The following is a 22,522-nucleotide window of genomic DNA, read 5'->3' as shown; positions in this document are numbered from 1 at the left end:
CCAAACAATTTTGCCCCTATCTACATAATGGGAAAAAATGAAAGGAAAAGTGTTGGAGGCAAATTGACAGCTGCCAGATGTGAACAAGGGGAACGTAAAGAGTGAGAGCGATGGCACCAAAGAGTATATACCGTACAGTTGCTAAGGTAGGGCCCCGACATGGGATACTCACCACACACGGGTATATGAACACACACACAAAATGCGCCACACACTACCACGTGCCTGAACACATATCACCCTCAGCACACATTTTACCACACATACGCCAACCTCGCCACATAAAAGTCGAAACACAAAAGTCGCCGCTCAAAACTCGCCACGCGCAGAACTCGCCACATGCAAAAACTAGGCTCTTGTAAAACTCGCCACAAGTGCAAAACTCACCTCATGGAAAACTCGCCACACGCAAAAATTGCCACATGCACAAAAGTTGCAACACATGCAAAATTTGCCTCACACAAAACTTGCACATACTCAAAAGGCACCACACAAAACTCGCCACGCGCAAAACTCGCCATGCGCAAAACTTGCTGCACACAAGTTGCTACACTAATCTGTCACATGCAACTCGACACACAAAAAGTTGCTACATGCATGTTGCCACACAAAACTCATCTCACAAAAGTCGCTACATGCATGTCGCCACACGTAGCTCAACACACACAACTTGACAAACGAAACTCGCCCTAAAACACACACAAGTCTGGTCTTATCCTTCAAAAATAAAAATCTGATTAATAAGCAGACAAACTACAACAAATGTACCATATAGGAAATACGGCAGCTGTCAGTCACATGACCTGTCTATTATGTGTATGTGTGAGCTAATATATACTGCCAGCGGGAGGGCTTCCTGTTGGCTGGGGATTTATCAGGCTGCCAATTTAGCTTACAAATACTGAGGTAAAAATACTGAGCAAATAACGTGTGAACGAGGTCTAAAACAGAAGGAGATGACACACAGGTATATACTATATACAGGGGAGATGACACACAGGTATATACTATATACAGGAGCAGATGACCTACAGGTATATACTATATACAGGAGGAGATGACACACACGTATATACTATAAAAAGGAGCAGATGACCTACAGGTATATACTATATACATGAGGAGATGACACACAGGTATATACTATATACAGGAGCAGATGACCTACAGGTATATACTATATACAGGAGGAGATGACATACAGGTGTATGCTATATAGAAGATGACATACAGGTATATTCTATATACAGGAGGAGATGACACACAGATATATACTATATACAGTAGGAGATGACATACAGGTATATACTATATATAGAAGAAGACATACAGGTATATACTATATATAGGAGGAGATGACATACAGGTATATACTATATACAGGGGAGATGACACACAGCAGGTATATACTATATACAGGGGAGATGACAAACAGGTATATACTATATACAGGAGATGACATACAGGTGTATACTATATATAAGGGAGATGACAAACATGTATATACTGAGGTGAAAATGAGAGGTGTGAGGTGAAAATGAAAAGGTGTGATTGCAAAATGAGAGGAGTGAGGGAAAATAGTGGATTGATCGGAAAATGACAGATGTGAGGTCGAAATGACAAGTGTTAAGGGGGAATGAGAGGAGTGAGGGAGAAAATGAGAGGTGTGATGGAGAAAATGAGAGATGTGAGGGGGAAAATGAAAGATGTGATTGGGAAAATGAGAGGCATGATGGGAAAATAAGAGAAGTGAGGTGCTATAACTAACCACAGATATTTACTATGCCCAGGCAACGCCGGGCTCTTCAGCTAGTCTAATATATAAAGCTGAATGTGTGTATGTGTGTGTATGTATGTCCGGGATTGGCATCTGCACCGTCGCAGCTACAGCTACAAAATTTTGCACAGTCACACATCTGGACCCTGAGAGCGTCATAGGCTATATTGTGAGGTGAAATTTTAACCCCGCGCGTTCCAATTCACCAAACAATTTTGGCCCTATCTACATAATGGGGAAAAAAGTGAAAGGAAAAGTGTTGGAGGCGTTGAAGCTACAGCCACAAAATTTTGCACAGTCACACGTCTGGACCCCGAGAGCGTCATAGGCTATGTTGTGAGGCGAAATTTTAACCCCGCGCGTTCCAATTCACTAAACAATTTTGCCCCTATCTACATAATGGGGAAAAAAGTGAAAGGAAAAGTGTTGGAGGCGTCGAAACTACAGCCACAAAATTTTGCACAGTCACACGTCTGGACTCTGAGAGCGTCATAGGCTATGTTGTGAGGCGAAATTTTAACCCCGCGCGTTCCAATTCACCAAACAATTTTGCCCCTATCTACATAATGGGGAAAAAAGTGAAAGGAAAAGTGTTGGAGGCGTCGCAGCTACAGCCACAAAATTTTGCACAGTCACACGTCTGGCCCCCGAGAGAATCATAGGCTTTAATGTGAGGCGAAATTTTAACCCCGCGCGTTCCAATTCACCAAACAATTTTGCCCCTATCTACATAATGGGAAAAAATGAAAGGAAAAGTGTTGGAGGCAAATTGACAGCTGCCAGATGTGAACAAGGGGAACGTAAAGAGTGAGAGCGATGGCACCAAAGAGTATATACCGTACAGTTGCTAAGGTAGGGCCCCGACATGGGATACTCACCACACACGGGTATATGAACACACACACAAAATGCGCCACACACTACCACGTGCCTGAACACATATCACCCTCAGCACACATTTTACCACACATACGCCAACCTCGCCACATAAAAGTCGAAACACAAAAGTCGCCGCTCAAAACTCGCCACGCGCAGAACTCGCCACATGCAAAAACTAGGCTCTTGTAAAACTCGCCACAAGTGCAAAACTCACCTCATGGAAAACTCGCCACACGCAAAAATTGCCACATGCACAAAAGTTGCAACACATGCAAAATTTGCCTCACACAAAACTTGCACATACTCAAAAGGCACCACACAAAACTCGCCACGCGCAAAACTCGCCATGCGCAAAACTTGCTGCACACAAGTTGCTACACTAATCTGTCACATGCAACTCGACACACAAAAAGTTGCTACATGCATGTTGCCACACAAAACTCATCTCACAAAAGTCGCTACATGCATGTCGCCACACGTAGCTCAACACACACAACTTGACAAACGAAACTCGCCCTAAAACACACACAAGTCTGGTCTTATCCTTCAAAAATAAAAATCTGATTAATAAGCAGACAAACTACAACAAATGTACCATATAGGAAATACGGCAGCTGTCAGTCACATGACCTGTCTATTATGTGTATGTGTGAGCTAATATATACTGCCAGCGGGAGGGCTTCCTGTTGGCTGGGGATTTATCAGGCTGCCAATTTAGCTTACAAATACTGAGGTAAAAATACTGAGCAAATAACGTGTGAACGAGGTCTAAAACAGAAGGAGATGACACACAGGTATATACTATATACAGGGGAGATGACACACAGATATATACTATATACAGGAGAGATGACACACAGGTATATACTATATAGAGGAGGAGATGACATACACGTACATATACAGTATATACAGGAGGAGATGACATACAGGTATATACTATATACAGGAGGAGATGACACACAGGTATATACTATATACAGGAGCAGATGACCTACAGGTATATACTATATACAGGAGGAGATGACATACAGGTATATGCTATATATAGAAGATGACATGCAGGTATATACTATATACAGGAGGAGATGACACACAGATATATACTATATACAGGGGAGATGACACACAGGTATATACTATATACAGGAGGAGATGACATACAGGTATATACTATATATAGAAGGAGATGACATTCAGGTATATACTATATATAGGGGAGATGACACATAGCAGGTATATAATATATACAGGGGAGATGACATACAGGTATATACTATATACAGGAGATGACATACAGATGTATACTATATATAAGGGAGATGACAAACATGTATATACTGAGGTGATGAGGTGAAAATGAGAGGTGTGAGGTGAAAATGAAAAGGTGTGAGTGCAAAATGAGAGGAGTGAGGAAAAATAATGGAGTGATCAGAAAATGACAGATGTGAGGTTGAAATGACAAGTGTTAGGGGGGAATGAGAGGAGTGAGGGAGAAAATGAGAGATGTGAGGGGGAAATGAGAGATGTGATTGGGAAAATGAGAGGCGTGATGGGAAAATAAGAGAAGTGAGGTGCTATAACTAACCACAGATATTTACTATGCCCAGGCAACGCCGGGCTCTTCAGCTAGTCTAATATATAAAGCTGAATGTGTGTGTGTGTGTATGTATGTCCGGGATTGGCATCTGCACCGTCGCAGCTACAGCCACAAAATTTTGCACAGTCACACGTCTGGACCCCGAGAGCGTCATAGGTTATGTTGTGAGGCGAAATTTTAACCCCGCGCTTTCCAATTCACCAAACAATTTTGCCCCTATCTACATAATGGGGAAAAAAGTGAAAGGAAAGTGTTGGAGGCGTCGCAGCTACAGCCACAAAATTTTGCACAGTCACACATCTGGACCCCGAGAGCATCATAGGCTATTTGTGAGGTGAAATTTTACCCCGCGCTTTCCAATTCACCAAACAATTTTGCCCCTATCTACATAATGGGGAAAAAGTGAAAGGAAAAGTGTTGGAGGCGTCGCAGCTACAGCCACAAAATTTTGCACAGTCACACGTCTGGACCCAGAGAGCATCATAGGCTATGTTGCGAGGTGAAATTTTAACCCCGTGCTTTCCAATTCACCAAACAATTTTGCCCCTATCTACATAATGGGGAAAAGTGAAATGAAAAGTGTTGGAGGCAAATTGACAGCTGCCAGATGTGAACAAGGGGGACTTAAAGAATGAGAGTGATGGCGCCAAAGAGTATATACCGTACAGCTGCTAAGGTGGGGCCCCGACATGGGATACTCACCACACACGGGGGATATGAACACACACACAAAATGTGCTTGAACACATATCACCCTCAGCACACATTTTACCACACATACACCAACCTCGCCACATAAAAGTCGAAACACAAAAGTCGCCGCTCAAAACTCGCCACGCGCAAAACTCGCCACGCGCAAAACTCGCCACATGCAAAAACTAGGCTCACGCAAAACTCGCCACAAGTTCAAAACTCACCTAATGGAAAACTCGCCAAACGCAAAACTTGCACGCGCGGAAAAATTGCCACATGCACAAAAGTTGCAACACATGCAAAAGTTGCCTCACACAAAACTTGCACATACTCAAAAGGTACTACACATAAAACTCACCACGTGCAAAACTCGCCATGCGCAAAACTTGCTGCACACAACTTGCTACACTAACCTGTCACATGCAACTCGACACACAAAAAGTTGCTACGCGCATGTTGCCACACAAAACTCATCTCACAAAAGTCGCTACATGCATATCGCCACACGTAACTCAACACACACAACTTGACAAACGAAACTCGCCCTAAAACACACACAAGTCTGGTATTATCCTTCAAAAATAAAAATCTGATTAATAAGCAGACAAACTACAAGAGCAACAAATGTACCATATAGGAAATACGGCAGCTGTCAGTCACATGACCTGTCTATTATGTGTATGTGTGAGCTAATATATACTGCCAGGGGGAGGGCTTCCTGTTGGCTGGGGATTTATCAGGCTGCCAATTTAGCTTACAAATACTGAGGTAAAAATACTGACCAAATAACGTGTGAATGCGGTCTAATACAGGAGGAGATGACACACAGGTATATACTATATACAGGAGAGATGGCACACAGGTATATACTATATACAGGAGGAGATGACACACAGATATATACTATATACAGGAGTAGATGACACACAGGTATATACTATATACAGGAGAGATGGCACACAGGTATATACTATATACAGAAGGAGATGACACACAGATATATACTATATACAGGAGCAGATGACCTACAGGTATATACTATATACATGGGGAGATGACACACAGATATATACTATATACAGGAGCAGATGACCTACAGGTATATACTATATACAGGAGGAGATGACATACAGGTATATGCTATATAGAAGATGACATACAGGTATATACTATATACAGGAGGAGATGACACACATATATATACTATATACAGGAGGAGATGACATACAGGTATATACTATATATAGAAGGAGAAGACATACAGGTATATACTATATATAGGAGGAGATGACATACAGGTATATACTATATACAGGGGAGATGACACACAGCAGGTATATACTATATACAGGGGAGATGACAAACAAGTATATACTATATACAGGAGATGACATACAGGTGTATACTATATATAAGGGAGATGACAAACATGTATATACAGAGGTGAAAATGAGAGGTGTGAGGTGAAAATGAAAAGGTGTGATTGCAAAATGAGAGGAGTGAGGGAAAATAGTGGAGTGATCGGAAAATGACAGATGTGAGGTCGAAGTGACAAGTGTTAGGGGGGAATGAGAGGAGTGAGGGAGAAAATGAGAGGTGTGATGGAGAAAATGAGAGATGTGAGGGGGAAAATGAAAGATGTGATTGGGAAAATGAGAGGCATGATGGGAAAATAAGAGAAGTGAGGTGCTATAACTAACCACAGATATTTACTATGCCCAGGCAATGCCGGGCTCTTCAGCTAGTCTAATATATAAAGCTGAATGTGTGTATGTGTGTATATGTGTGTGTATGTCCGGGATTGGTATCTGCACCGTCGCAGCTACAGCCACAAAATTTTGCACAGTCACACATCTGGACCCCAAGAGCGTCATAGGCTATGTTATGAGGAGAAATTTTAACCCAGCTCGCTCCAATTCATCAATCAATTTTGCCCCTATCTGCATAATTGGGAAAAAGTGAAAGGAAAAGTGTTGGAGGCAAATTGACAGCTGCCAGATGTGAACAAGGGGGACTTAAAGAGTGAGAGCGATGGCGCCAAAGAGTATATACCGTACAGTTGCTAAGGTGGGGCCCCGACATGGGATACTCACCACATACGGGGGATATGAACACACACACAAAATGTGCCACACACTACCACGTGCTTGAACACATATACCACCCTCAACACACATTTCACCACACATACACCAACCTCACCACATAAAAGTCGAAACACAAAAGTCGCCGCTCAAAACTCGCCACGTGCAAAACTCGCCACATGCAAAACTAGGCTCACGCAAAACTCGCCACACATGCAAAACTCACCTCATGGAAAATTTGCCACACGCAAAACTTGCACACGCGGAAAAATTGCCACATGCACAAAAGTTGCAACACATGCAAAAGTTGCCTCACACAAAACTTGCTCATACTCAAAATGCACCACACATAAAACTCGCCACGCGCAAAACTCGCCATGCGCAAAACTTGCTGCACACAACTTGCTACACTAACCTGTCACATGCAACTCGACACACAAAAAGTTGCTATACACATGTCGCCACACAAAACTCATCTCACAAAAGTTGCTACATGCATGTTGCCACATGCAACTCAACACACACAACTTGACACATGAACCTCGCCCTAAAACACACACACAAGTCTGGTATTATCCTTCAAAAAATAAAAATCTGATTAATAAGCAGACAAACTACAAGAGCAACAAATGTAATATATAGGAAATACGGCAGCTGTCAGTCACATGACCTGTCTATTATATGTACAGTGGGGCAAAAAAGTATTTATTCAGTCAGCAATAGTGCAAGTTCCACCACTTAAAAAGATGAGAGGCGTCTGTAATTTACATCATAGGTAGACCTCAACTATGGGAGACAAACTGAGAAAAAAAAATCCAGAAAATCACATTGTCTGTTTTTTTAACATTTTATTTGCATATTATGGTGGAAAATAAGTTTTTGGTCAGAAACAAAATTTCATCTCAATACTTTGTAATATATCCTTTGTTGGCAATGACAGAGGTCAAAAGTTTTCTGTAAGTCTTCACAAGGTTGCCACACACTGTTGTTGGTATGTTGGCCCATTCCTCCATGCAGATCTCCTCTAGAGCAGTGATGTTTTTTATCTTTTCGCTTGGCAACATGGACTTTCAACTCCCTCCAAAGGTTTTCTATAGGGTTGAGATCTGGAGACTGGCTAGGCCACTCCAGGACCTTGAAATGCTTCTTACGAAGCCACTCCTTCGTTGCCCTGGCGGTGTGCTTTGGATCATTGTCATGTTGAAAGACCCAGCCACGTTTCATCTTCAATGCCCTTGCTGATGGAAGGAGGTTTGCACTTAAAATCTCACGATACATGGCCCCATTCATTCTTTCATGTACTCGGATCAGTCGTCCTGGCCCCTTTGCAGAGAAACAGCCCCAAAGCATGATGTTTCCACCACCATGCTTTACAGTAGGTATGGTGTTTGATGGATGCAACTCAGTATTCTTTTTCCTCCAAACACGACAAGTTGTGTTTCTACCAAACAGTTCCAGTTTGGTTTCATCAGACCATAGGACATTCTCCCAAAACTCCTCTGGATCATCCAAATGCTCTCTAGCAAACTTCAGACGGGCCCGGACATATACTGGCTTAAACAGTGGGACACGTCTGGCACTGCAGGATCTGAGTCAATGGTGGCGTAGTGTGTTACTTATGGTAGGCCTTGTTACATTGGTCCCAGCTCCTGCAGTTCATCCCCCCGCGTGGTTCTGGGATTTTTGCTCACCGTTCTTGTGATCATTCTGACCCCACGGGGTGGGATTTTGCGTGGAGCCCCAGATCGAGGGAGATTATCAGTGGTCTTGTATGTCTTCCATTTTCTAATTATTGCTCCCACTGTTGATTTCTTCACTCCAAGCTGGTTGGCTATTGCAGATTCAGTCTTCCCAGCCTGGTGCAGGGCTATAATTTTGTTTCTGGTGTCCTATGACAGTTCTTTGGTCTTCACCATAGTGGAGTTTGGAGTCAGACTGTTTGAGGGTGTGCACAGGTGTCTATTTATACTGATAACAAGTTTAAACAGGTGCCATTACTACAGGTAATGAGTGGAGGAAAGAGGAGACTCTTAAAGAAGAAGTTACAGATCTGTGAGAGCCAGAAATCTTGATTGTTTGTTTCTGACCAAATACTGATTTTCCACCATAAAATGCAAAAAAAATGATAAAAAAACAGACAATGTGATTTTCTGGATTTTTTTTGCTCAGTTTGTCTCCCATAGTTGAGGTCTACCTATGATGTAAATTACAGACGCCTCTCATCTTTTTAAGTGGTGGAGCTTGCACTATTGCTGACTGACTAAATACTTTTTTACCCCACTGTATGTGTGAGCTAATATATACTGCTAGGGTGGAGGGCTTCCTGTTGGCTGGGGATTTATCAGGCTGCCAATTTAGCTTACAAATACTGAGGTAAAAATACTGACCAAATAATGAGTGAATGCGGTCTAATACAGGAGGAGATGGCATACAGATGTATACTATATACAGGGGAGATGACACACAGATATATACTATATACAGGAGGTGATGACACACAGGTATATATTATATACAGGAGGAGATGACATACTGGTATATACTATATACAGGAGGAGATGACACACTGGTATATACTATATACAGGGGAGATGACATACAGGTACATACTATATACAGGGGAGATGACACACAGGTATATACTATATACAGGGGAGATGACACACAGGTATATACTATATACAGGGGAGATGACACACAGGTATATATATATACAGGAGGAGATGACACACAGGTATATACTATATACAGGAGGAGATGACACACTGGTACATACTATATACAGGGGAGATTATATACAGGCACATACTATATACAGGGGAGATAACACACAGGTATATACTATATACAGGGGAGATGACACACAGGTATATACTATATACAGGGGAGATGACACACAGGTATATACTATATACAGGAGGAGATGACACACAGGTATATACTTTATACAGGAGGAGATGACACACAGGTATATACTATATACAGGGGAGATTTCACACAGGTATATGCTATTACAGGAGGATTTGACATACAGGTATATACTATATACAGGAGGAGATGACACACACATATATACTATATACAGGGGAGATGAGACACAGGTATATACTATATACAGGAGGAGATGACATACAGGTATATACTATATACAGGAGGAGATGACACACTGGTATATACTATATACAGGAGGAGATGACATACAGGTATATACTATATACAGGAGGAGATGACACACACATTTATACTATAAACAGGGGAGATGACACACAGGTTTATTCTATATACAGGAGGAGATGACACACAGGTATATACTATATACAGGAAGGGATGACATACAGGTACATACTAAATACAGGAGGAGATGACACACAGATATATACTATACACAGGAGGAGATGACACACAGGTATATACTATATACAGGAGGAGATGACACACAGGTATATACTATATACAGAAGGAGATGACACACAGGTACATACTATATAGAGAAGCAGATGACACACAGGTATATACTATATACAGGAGGAGATGACACACATATATACTATATACAGGAGGAGATGACATACAGGTTTATACTGTATAAAAGAGGAGATGACACATAGGTATATAGAGGAGGATATGACATACAGCAGGTATATACTATTTACCAGGGTGATGACATACAGGTATATACTATATACAGGAGATGACATACAGGTATATACTATTTATAGGAGGAGATGACATACAGGTATATAGTATATACAGAAGAGATGACATACAGGTATATACTATACAGTATACAGGAGGAGATGACCCATAGGTATATACAATATACAGGAGTAAATGACATACAGCAGGTATATACTATTTACAGGGGAGATGACATACAGGTATATATATACAGGAGATGACATACAGGTGTATACTATATATAAGGGAGATGACAAACATGTATATACTGAGGGGAAAATGAGCGGTGTGAGGTGAAAATGAGGGGTGTGAGGTGAAAATGAAAAGGTGTGAGTGCAAAATGAGAGGAGTGAGGGAAAATAGTGGAGTTATCAGAAAATGACAGATAGGTCGAAATTACAATTGTTAGTGGGGAATGAGAGGCGTGAGGGGGAAAATAAGAGGAGTGAGGGGGAACATGTGAGGTGTAAGGGAGAAAATGAGAGATGTGAGGGGGAAAATGAGAGGCGTGATAGGAAAATAAGAGAAGTGAGGTGCTATAACTAACCACAGATATTTACTATGCCCAGGCAACGCCAGGCTCTTCAGCTAGTATATATATATATATATATATATATATATATATATAAATATTTATATACTGTATGTATATATATATATATATATATATATATATATATATATATATATATATATATATATACAGGAAAGAGATATATCTTGGCACCGTGTTAGCCAGTAGATAGAAAAATATTTAGAATTGAGAGTCCTCAGTGGTTGATACCTTTTAATGGCTAACTGAAAAGATGGTAACAAATCGCAAGCTTTCGAGACTACACAGGTCTCTTCATCAGACAAAGACTAAAACAAATTCTGAAAAATCACATATTTATGCACAACATAGCACAGAAAAAATAAAAGGGGGAAAACCCATGGATAAGACAGACCATGGATAAGACAGGTGACATGAAGCAGAATTACCATGAGTGATAAACAGTTACAGTATGTCCATAAATATTGGGCCAGTTCTTAGATAAGGATTGTTTTATTGGGGTCTGGTTCTGTTGTGATGACCCCTCATAGTCTGAGGGGCAAGTTCCTTAGTTGATGTAAAAAGACATAAATCCATGCGACACATTCATTCCTGCAGTGAGAGTGCCAAAGGTTGTCATCAGTTTATATTCCCAGACTCTTCTGTCTCTCTGAGATTTGAAGCTACCTTTTAACACAAGTAATTTCATGTCCATAATGTTATGATTTGGGAGACAAAAATGTATTGCCACAGGTAGATCCATTCTTTTTTCTCTTATTGTGCGGCGATGAGAATTCATTCTTGTTCTAAATTTTTGCCCTGTCTCCCCCACATACAGACCCCCAGTTGGACATTTAGTACATATAATTAGATACACTACATTAGAAGTGATGCAGCTGAAAGTACCTGGAATATTGTAGTTCTGATGTGAATTAGGGATCTTTATCTTGTCCGTGGTCATTATAAATGGACAGGTTTTACATTTTTCTGGTTGCAAGGAAAGGTACCTGCAGCTGTTGGAGAGGACAGGGAGCTCTTGACAATGATGCTTCTTATCACACCAGGACTACTTAATTACCAATGTTTTTTTTGTGACTGTGGTCCCAGGTGCCTTGAGATCATTAACAAGTTTCCCCCGCATAGTTTTAGGATTATCTCTCACCTTCCTCATGATCAACGATAACCCACAAGGTGAGATTTTGCATGGTAACCCAGAGTGATGTCAATTGACAGTTATTTTGCATTTCTTCCATTTTCTTACAATTGCACCAATAGTTGTCTCTTTCTCACCCAGCATCTTACTTAGGGTTTTGTAGCCCATTCTAGCTTTGTGTACGTCTATGATCTTGTCCCTGACATCCTTATAAAGCTCTTTGGTGTTGTCCATGTTGTAGAGGTTAGAGTCTGACTGATTAATTGAGTCTGTGGACAGGAGTCTTTTATAAGGGTGACTATGTAATGCAGCTGTCTTTAATGCAGGTAATGAGTTGATTAGGAGCGTCTAGCTGGTCTGTAAGAGTCAGAACTCTTAATGGTTGGTAGTGGGTCAAATTCTTATTTCTCACTGCAAAATGCAAATAAATTTATATAATTTATACAATGTGATTTTCTGGATTTTATTTTTGATATTCTATCTCTTAATGTTAAAATTAACCTACCCTTAAAATTATAGACTGTTCATGTCTTTATCAGTGGGAAAACTTACAAAATCAGCAATAAGATACTTATTTCCCCCACTGTCTGTGCCACGTTACAATGTATGGAGGGCTGTGTGGGGATTACAGTTGGAGAATCATACTGTGATGGAGTCACCATTCTTTGTTTGCTGAACTGAGGGGGGGATAGGGTCATCATAATGTGCTTGTGGAGGAGTTCACTGTGGGGGTATCATACTATATTTGGGAGCACTTTTGTTTGCATCTTACTTTATTATCTGTTTTATTCAAGGTTTTTTATCATTTGTTATTACATATTTAAATTAGGCCATTGGGCCATATGCTTTTTACTGCTGTTACATACTGTAACATATTATATTTTTCCACTATAATTCCAAAAGTTAATCGTTTTCTTTGATAAAGAAAAACTTCCTCAATTATAGACATTTTTTCAACAAATATTAAGGTTAGCCTTAACTTTCTGCAAGCTTTTAACTTTGGCCCTCTGTGTATTTGAGTTTGATATCCCAATTTTAAAGGGTTTGTTTTCATCATGATAAAGGGTAACAATTGCAAAGAGGTTGTAAAAACAAACAACTTTGCAGTTTAACTTTTGATTAAAAATCCTCTCCATTCTCAAGAATAGACCTTCACTACAATTGATGGCTAGTATCTTAGGCTTGGAGTGCAGCGCTTACAAGCTCTTTGATATTGACGCTATAGCGCGCTAATGTATGAGTTGTCTTTCCAATCTAAAACCTCAGTAATCAGGGCACTTTGCAAAAAATAAGTGGGTTTTGGACTGCAGTTTAAGCACTCGGTCTCTAAAAGGTTAGCCATCAATGCTTTAGAGCCTGCTTATTCTGTCGTGAGGCTGGCCTGATAGGTGCATCATCCAACTTAATTTGCCCTGTCCTCTTCTATGTTCCAGAGGCAAAGCTATCTCTCCTAGAAGCTTGGAATAATGAAAATAGGCTTCTGATCCAATCTGTCAGTCTTGCGGAGCGCACAAGCCTTTGCAAAGCAGGAATTCGAGGGCCAGGTAGCAATTTACTTCTAAACACACATCTTGCCTAAACTCTTTTAATGTTTTAATATTTTTTGCTTATCTAAGGCGGACTATAATTTATTTATCTAATAATTTGACATACTAATATGCTGTGTTTATGCTATGCAGTATCTATATAAGTTGTGCATAGTTTGCTTGGTAGTTGTTATACTTTTTTTGATGCAGGCCAAGTAATGCACTGTAACACAGCTTACTGACGAACTTATTGTATCTTGAAATAAAAAGTTATGATCATTTGCCTGCGCAATCTTTGATGCATCCTTAAAAACTGAGCAGCTCACAGCACAATAAGGATGAATTAAGGACAATTTAATATACATGAGGAGACATCAAAACAAAGTCTGTTCTTGATAAACCAATGGATGATTCTGCTGGTCTGCCATTTACTCTAGGCAATGATGAGTAACCTCATTTTTTGCTGGAAAATTAACTTAACAGCTGCAGGGAAAAATAAATTAAAAAATTCTGTGATTATAAAGTCTGCCTTGTGGCTGAAGATATATCACGCAATATCAAGCTTTTATTTAAAACCTTCCTCATCTAGTGTCTGAAAATTACGCCTGTATTTCCATGCACTATAAAAGCACATTATGAATGTAATGTGAGTCATTTGTAAAATGAAAAACATTGAGTTCTGTTTTTCAACTATCGTGTCATACAATGGGAAGAATCTTGATTGAGAAATTTTTTCTATTTTGTACCTGACATGGATGTGAGAAACCAAACCATCTAACTGTACCATGTTTATCAGAGCACATTGTGTAGTTTCCTCCTGTACCCAAAATATCAAGAGTGTAAATGTCCTTTTCCTAATTGATTATCATACAAATGAGAAAGCCACAATACCCAATCTCAATGTCACAACCTAGTGATCGTACTTGACTTTCCTAGGTCTATTATAAAGATCAGCATGCCCACATGTCTATTACTAGGAACTAGTGATGAGCAAATGTGCTCAGATAACGTCTTATCCGAGCATGCATGGGTATTATCTGAGTATCTTGGGCGTGCTTGTATTTTATGTTCGAGTCCCTGTGGTTGCATGGCTTGTGGCTGTTAGACAGTCTCAACATGTACTGGGATTGCCTGTTTTGTTATGGAATCCCACATGTGTTCAGGCTGTCTACCAGCCACAAATCATGCAACCACAGGGACTCAAACATAATATACGAGCACGCCAACTATACTCGGATAACACCTGAGCATGCTCGGATAAGATGTTATTTGCGCACGTTCACTCATCACTACCGTAGGCACGGTTTGTAATTACACCTCATCACACACAATCCCAAATATATCCCACCTGTAATGTCCACTTTACAAAGCCCATATAAATATGACAAAGTAGACCAAGATTATAATTACAATCCAGGACAATATTATTAGTCTTTGGGAACAATATTATTAACCTTTTGTGCTGTTTTTTTTCTAGGCTTTTGTTTTTTTATTGAAGCTTTTTTGAAGAAGTTTTTAAAGCTTTTTGCAGCATCTTGGCATAGCTGTGTGGAATGATCATATTAACATTTCTATGAGGATTTTTGATATGGATCAGCTAAAAAATCCTATGAAAAAATCTCGAAATTAACCTAGCCTATGGATAATTAAGCAAGGCAGATTTGTTTAGAATATGTCTAATTTTTGAAGATTGGAGGTAGCTTGCAATAAATCATGTGCACTTGGAAATTTCTGCAATCCTTGTTTAAATCCTTAGGCTGTAATGTGAGTCTAAAGTTGTTTTGGAGGTTTATATAGAAAAAATAATTACGGAATATGCCTTTCTACCGAATTACTAGTACTTTTCCTTCAAAGAGATCACTTTTTAAACGAGCTAACAAATGTAGATTAGAAATAGATCAGTCATATACTCACCTAACAAAAATTATCCCATAAAAGCTTAAAACATATTTATTACTGAATCTTACAAAAACAAGCAAAATTAAACAACGGAAAATCGTGAAAAGACCTATACATTGCACTGCGAATATGAACTGTAAACTCACTAGATGAACTCTGGTTCTTCCGATATGCAGTCCTGCCTGATTACAGAGGCTGGCACTCTAAATATAATTGCAAAATGGCACCCCCACTCACCATAGTCTGACCATATAGCACCAAGAAAACCTTAAGGTATAATGTATTAACATAAAAAGGATAAATAGTAAACCTCTAGACAAAAGGTCACTGAACTCAAAGATACCATTTACACCATATAATAATACATCCTCAGATATATATTTTTGCAATATTTAAATGTATATTGCATAATTTAAAACTAAATACCACAAAGTATCTACCTCCTTTGTTTCCTGAGATCATTTTTTAAGTTTTATGAATGGATTAGAAATGAGCAAATGTTTTGAAGCTCAAATTGATGGACTTTAACAAATTTTACAAAAAAAATCAAAACTACTCTAAAGTCTTCAATTACCCTAAAAACATGTGTATGAAACTCTGAGGAATTCTAGGACTGTTTGTAACTCTTTTCAAGCTTTGCGACACAAAGGCAGCTTAAAGAGAATCTGTCAGCCGGTGTTTGCTACCTAACATGATGTAGGTAAAGAGACCTTGAATCCAATGATGTCTCCCTTGGATTACTGGGTGCAGCCGTTTATCTATATATATAATTGCCTAAGGGGCACTTCCGTCTGTCTGTGTGTCTGTTTGTCTGTCTGTCACGGAAATCCCAAGTCGCTGATTAGTCGTGGCCAGCTGGCCACGACCAATCAGCGACGGGCACAGTCCGGCCACAAAATGGCTGCTCCCTACTCCCCTGTAGTCAGTGCCCCCTCCATTCCCCCTCCAGTCAGTGCCAGCCACCCACATAGCATTTTAGCAGTCCGATAAACCGACTGCGTTACACCGCGGCATAATGCGGTGTAACGCCGTTTGTTAACGCTGCTATTAACACTGTGTGACAAACTTTTTACTATTGATGCTGCCTATGCAGCATCAATAGTAAAAAGATATAATGTTAAAAATAATTTTAAAAAAATGGTGCTATTCTCACCTGCCGTCCACCGATGCGCGCAAGCGGTGAGGCTGCCGCCAGCTTCCGTTCCCAGAGATGCATTGTGAAATTACCCAGATGACTTAGCGGTCTCGCGAGACCACTAAGTCATCTGGGTAATTTTGCAATGCATCACCGGAAACGGAAGCTGGCAGCAGCCTCTCACGAATCGGGACAACTTCTGTCGACGCCGGAGGGAGAGTATATAACTTTTTATTTTAATTCTTTTTTTTACAGAGATATGGTGCCCACACTGCTGTATACTATGTGAGCTGTGTTATATACTGCGTGACTGATATATACTACATGGGCCGTGTTATATACTGAGTGGGCTGTGTTATTTACTGCATGGGCTGTGTTATATACTATGTGGCTGCTATATACTATGTAGCTGCTATATACCACGTGGCTGTGCTATATACTATGTGACTGTTACATACTATGTGGCTGCTATATATTATGAGGCTGTGCTATATACTACGTGGCTCTGCTATATACTACGTGGCTCTCTGTGTTATATAGTACATGGGCTGTGTCATATATTATGTGGCTGTGCTATATACTACGTGGCTGTGCTATATACTACATACTACGTGGCTGTGCTATATACTACATACTATGTGGCTGTGCTATATACTATGTGGCTGTGCTATATACTACATACTATGTGGTTGTGCTATATACTACTTGACTGTGTTATATACTATGTGGCTGAACTATATCCTGCACCCCAAACCCCCGACATCCAGTGCCCAGAACCCCCGACATTCTGCGACCAATCAGTGACAGACGCAGTCCAGCCATGAATTGACATGGGATTTAAACCACGCTTCGCTAATTAGCAATGCCCGGCCGGCCGCGACCAATCAGCGATATTGGCATGGGATTTAAACACCGCTTCGGTCATTGGTCATACCCGGCCGGCCGTGACCAATCAGTGACAGGCGCAGTCCGGCCATGAATTGGTGCCAGATTTGAACCACGCTTCGCTGATCGGCCAGCTGGGCGCATCCAATCAGCGATCGGCATGGAATTTAACCCACACTCACAGCGCGACGTACATACATCCATACATATTCTAGAATACCCGATGCATTAGAATCGGGCCACCATCTAGTATATATATAAATAAATGTGTAGCTAATGCAAAGGACTGGCACATGACTTATTCCTTCCAAAGACCATACTAAGGATCAGGGGGTATCCATTACTGGTGGAAGAAAGGTGATTCCGACCGCTAAATAGGAAAGGGTTCCTTACAGTTAGAGCAGTCAGACTGTGGAATGCCGACCACAGGAGGTAGTAATGGCCGAAACTATAATTGCTTTTGATAAAGGGCTGGATGATTTCCTCACTACTCAGAACATTGTGAATTATGGATAATTTAGTGACAAAAATGTACAATTAGTGAAGAAAGACTGAACTTGATAGACATAGGTCTTTTTTCAACATATGTCCCTATGCAACTATATGGTTATAGGAAAACAGATTGTCCCATTAGGGCCCTGCTGCACAGTTTATAAGACTTGTTGACTGCTATTTTCTCTCTGTATCAATATAGTCTGTATTTTTCTCTTCTTCTCACAGACTAATCTACTTCACTGTTGTGCTGCCTTAAAGTTTTTTCACTGTTTTACAAATTTCTCTACCTATGTTTTCTGCTGAGCTGTGAGATCTTTTTTCAAGCTTTATAATGTCCAAGAGACATCAACAAAAATGGAAAGTGGATCTCTTACTTCTCAGTATCTTTCTAATTTGTATTATTCTCTTTTCCTCACATACGAATCTTTTTCACAGCTCTGCTGTACAGTTTCATTATTGTTTTTACAGCTTTCTCTTCCTTTCGCTATGGCTAAACTCAATATACAGATTCACCAAAAAAGGCTGCTGCATTTCCTGCTTCTACTTTTACTTAGGCTATGTTGGTCTCTCTTGATTGATTGTGCTATACCATGTGATATGATAAATGGAAGGCTCTATTGGGAAGTCTTCTTGGTTGCCCACAAGGTCTTTCATGGTACATGTATTCTTCTGCAATATGTAGACTGGTGACAGTCATTTTAAGTAATGCTTCCAAAGCAAATTGCAAGGATAAGAAAAGTCCTAAAAATTTTCCCTAAATTTAATTTGCATCAATTTGGTTTGTTAATCTCTAACAGAGATGAACAATAATATAAAAGGACTCTTTAGATTTCTTTATGGCTGTATTTGTTATAACATTTTATATTCGCTCATTGAAACACACGGCTTACAAACCCACTTCACATATTTTAGGAACACAAGACGATATTAGTGGAATTCATTTGAGAAATGTTTTCATAAATTGAGGTTTAAATTTTAAAAAAAAACTTCATGTACAAAATATGTGTTTTTTAAATAAGACCTATAAAGGTGTGTTTAGTGCAATGTTTACCCAATATGTTTGTGATGCCTACTTATTACCTACATTGTCCAACTGAATACAACACCTTCCCATTCCATCCGTGCTAGTTCCTGCGATTTTATGTTAGTATTACAGCCTTTTTATTAGAAACAAACTGAAGGAAAGAGAACATTAAATGAATAATTTTAGTAGAAGCAAAAAATAGATCTTCCAGCTGTAGTCTAAAATGGCCTTTAAATAAGACGTATTCCCACAGGCTATGCAATTATGTAAACTGTTATATTTAATGGTTTTTATATCAAGACTAAATTGCAATGTTAAGTTTAAAATTTGAAAATACCGTAGTTCTATAATAAAGATCTGTTGCTTTTAAGTATACCGCATATATAGATCTCATAAATGGAGCTTATAAGGCAGAGACAATATTGTTATTTCTTTACCCTTATGTGAATATGGATAAATTTAATTTTAAGCAGATGTGGAATTGCATTATAGGGCCCATAAAGTAATTACTTTGACATTGTTGGATCTGTGCTGTCAAGTTCTCAAAATTATAGTGCCTTTTCTGCAATATTCATAAAATTGTTTTGTTAAATATAGCTCAGTGTAACATCGTAACAATTTCTAGGCTACTTGTCATCTTGAAATCTTTATTCCATATTTAATTGGCCAAAAATATATTTTTTTAAGTATTCTCCGGGCTTTATTTCTAATTTTTTTTATGATAGATGCCCTCAATTTTACTGTGAAGGCTCAAATAATAATCATGATTCAATACTTAAAACAATAGTAAGAGGATTGACACTGGTAAGCGGTAAACGGGTTGGTTTAAAAATGTAATAGCAAGTCATATATCAGCACTCAAATAAAATAAGGAAATAAAAATTTGAATTAACTCATTAACAGATAGATATTTTCTGAATCATTTAACACACAATGTGTTACTCAACAATTGCTAATGCTTAGCAAATAAAATGGATTTGTTTTTGCTTGTTCTTTGAGACAGATCCAGTCTAGGTTTCCAGCGTAAGTCAAGAAAGAATGAATAAATACATTATATTTACGCCAAGGTCATGCTAAAGCACTACATGAAGTAGAGGGATAGCTTGTAGCTCCTATGACCTATTGCAAAATCAGCACCATTTATAATATTTCAGCCTTTGGGTCGCTTCAAGCAGCTGATCCCTGATGCATTTGGATTCCCTATAGTATCATAACTGGTGTGTTAAATAATACATGAAGCTGCACCAACATTATTGTAAATGACATGTAAAGAGCAGACCTCACTGCTATATTTATACAGGCATTGTGAGATAGCATTTTGCATATCCTTCAAAATTGCATCCATTCAATATTTCATGCTACTAGCAACAAGACTTTTGAAATGATGCTAATAAATAAGTGTACACTTGATCACGTTCATCCCAAAACTATTAAATATTTTAAATGTTCTTTCAGTGCCAAAGAAAATGCAAATGGCATTAGAGACAATACAAAAAGTTCTAAACTTACATACTGTTTATGTTTACACAAGGTAAATGCACTCCGCTCATCACTGATGCCCACAATAGTCCTTTGGGCATGACCCTATTTCCAATGGTACATATATTTGGAAAAAGATACAATCTTAACCCCTTCATGACCCAGCCTATTTTGACCTTAAAGACCTTGCCGTTTTTTGCAATTCTGACCAGTGTCCCTTTATGAGGTAATAACTCAGGAACGCTTCAACGGATCCTAGCGGTTCTGAGATTGTTTTTTCGTGACATATTGGGCTTCATGTTAGTGGTAAATTTAGGTCAATAAATTCTGCATTTATTTGTGATAAAAACGGAAATTTGGCGAAAATTTTGAAAATTTCGCAATTTTCACATTTCGAATTTTTATTCTGTTAAACCAGAGAGTTATGTGACACAAAATAGTTAATAAATAACATTTCCCACATGTATACTTTACATCAGCACAATTTTGGAAACAAAATTTTTTTTTGCTAGGAAGTTATAAGGGTTAAAATTTGACCAGCGATTTCTCATTTTTACAACGAAATTTACAAAACCATTTTTTTTAGGGACCACCTTACATTTGAAGTCAGTTTGAGGGGTCTATATGGCTGAAAATACCCAAAAGTGACACCATTCTAAAAAATGCACCCCTCAAGGTACTCAAAACCACATTTAAGAAGTTTATTAACCCTTCAGGTACTTCACAGCAGCAGAAGCAACATGGAAGGAAAAAATGAACATTTAACTTTTTAGTCACAAAAATTATATTTAGCAACAATTTTTTTATTTTCCCAATGGTAAAAGGAGAAACTGAACCACGAAAGTTGTTGTCCAATTTGTCCTGAGTATGCTGATACCTCATATATGGGGGTAAACCACTGTTTGGGCGCACGGCAGGGCTTTTGACTTTGAAGGCGCGCCATTTGACTTTTTGAATGAAAAATTGGCTCCACTCTTTAGCGGACACCATGTCACGTTTGGAGACTAGACGCCCCAAGGAACTTATCTAGATGCATAGTGAGCACTTTGAACCCCCAGGTGCTTCACAAATTGATCCGTAAAAATGAAAAAGTACTTTTTTTTCACAAAAAAAATTTTTTAGCCTCATTTTTTTCATTTTCACATGGGCAACAGGATAAAATGGATCCTAAAATTTGTTGGGCAATTTCTCCTGAGTACACCAATACCTCACATGAGGGGGTAAACCACTGTTTGGGCACATGGTAAAGCTCGGAAGGGAAGGAGCGCCATTTGACTTTTTGAATGAAAAATTATCTCCATCGTTAGCGGACACCATGTCGCGTTTGGAGAGCCCCTGTGTGCCTAAACTTTGGCGCTCCCCCACAAGTCACCCCATTTTGGAAACTAGACACCCCAAGGAACTTATCTAGATGCATAGTGAGCACTTTGAACCCCCAGGTGCTTCACAAATTGATCCGTAAAAATCAAAAAGTACTTTTTTTTCACAAAAAAATTCTTTTCGCCTCAATTTTTTCATTTTCACATGGGCAATTGGATAAAATGGATCATAAAATTTGTTGGGCAATTTCTCCCGAGTACGCTGATACCTCATATGTGGGGGTAAACCACTGTTTGGGCACACGGCAGGGCTCGGAAGGGAAGGCGCGCCATTTGACTTTTTGAATGGAAAATTAGCTCCAAT

The sequence above is a fragment of the Ranitomeya imitator genome, chromosome 8, assembly GCF_032444005.1.
Source record: "Ranitomeya imitator isolate aRanImi1 chromosome 8, aRanImi1.pri, whole genome shotgun sequence".
NCBI classification, from domain to species: domain Eukaryota; kingdom Metazoa; phylum Chordata; class Amphibia; order Anura; family Dendrobatidae; genus Ranitomeya; species Ranitomeya imitator.
This window is presented reverse-complemented; position numbering follows the sequence as displayed.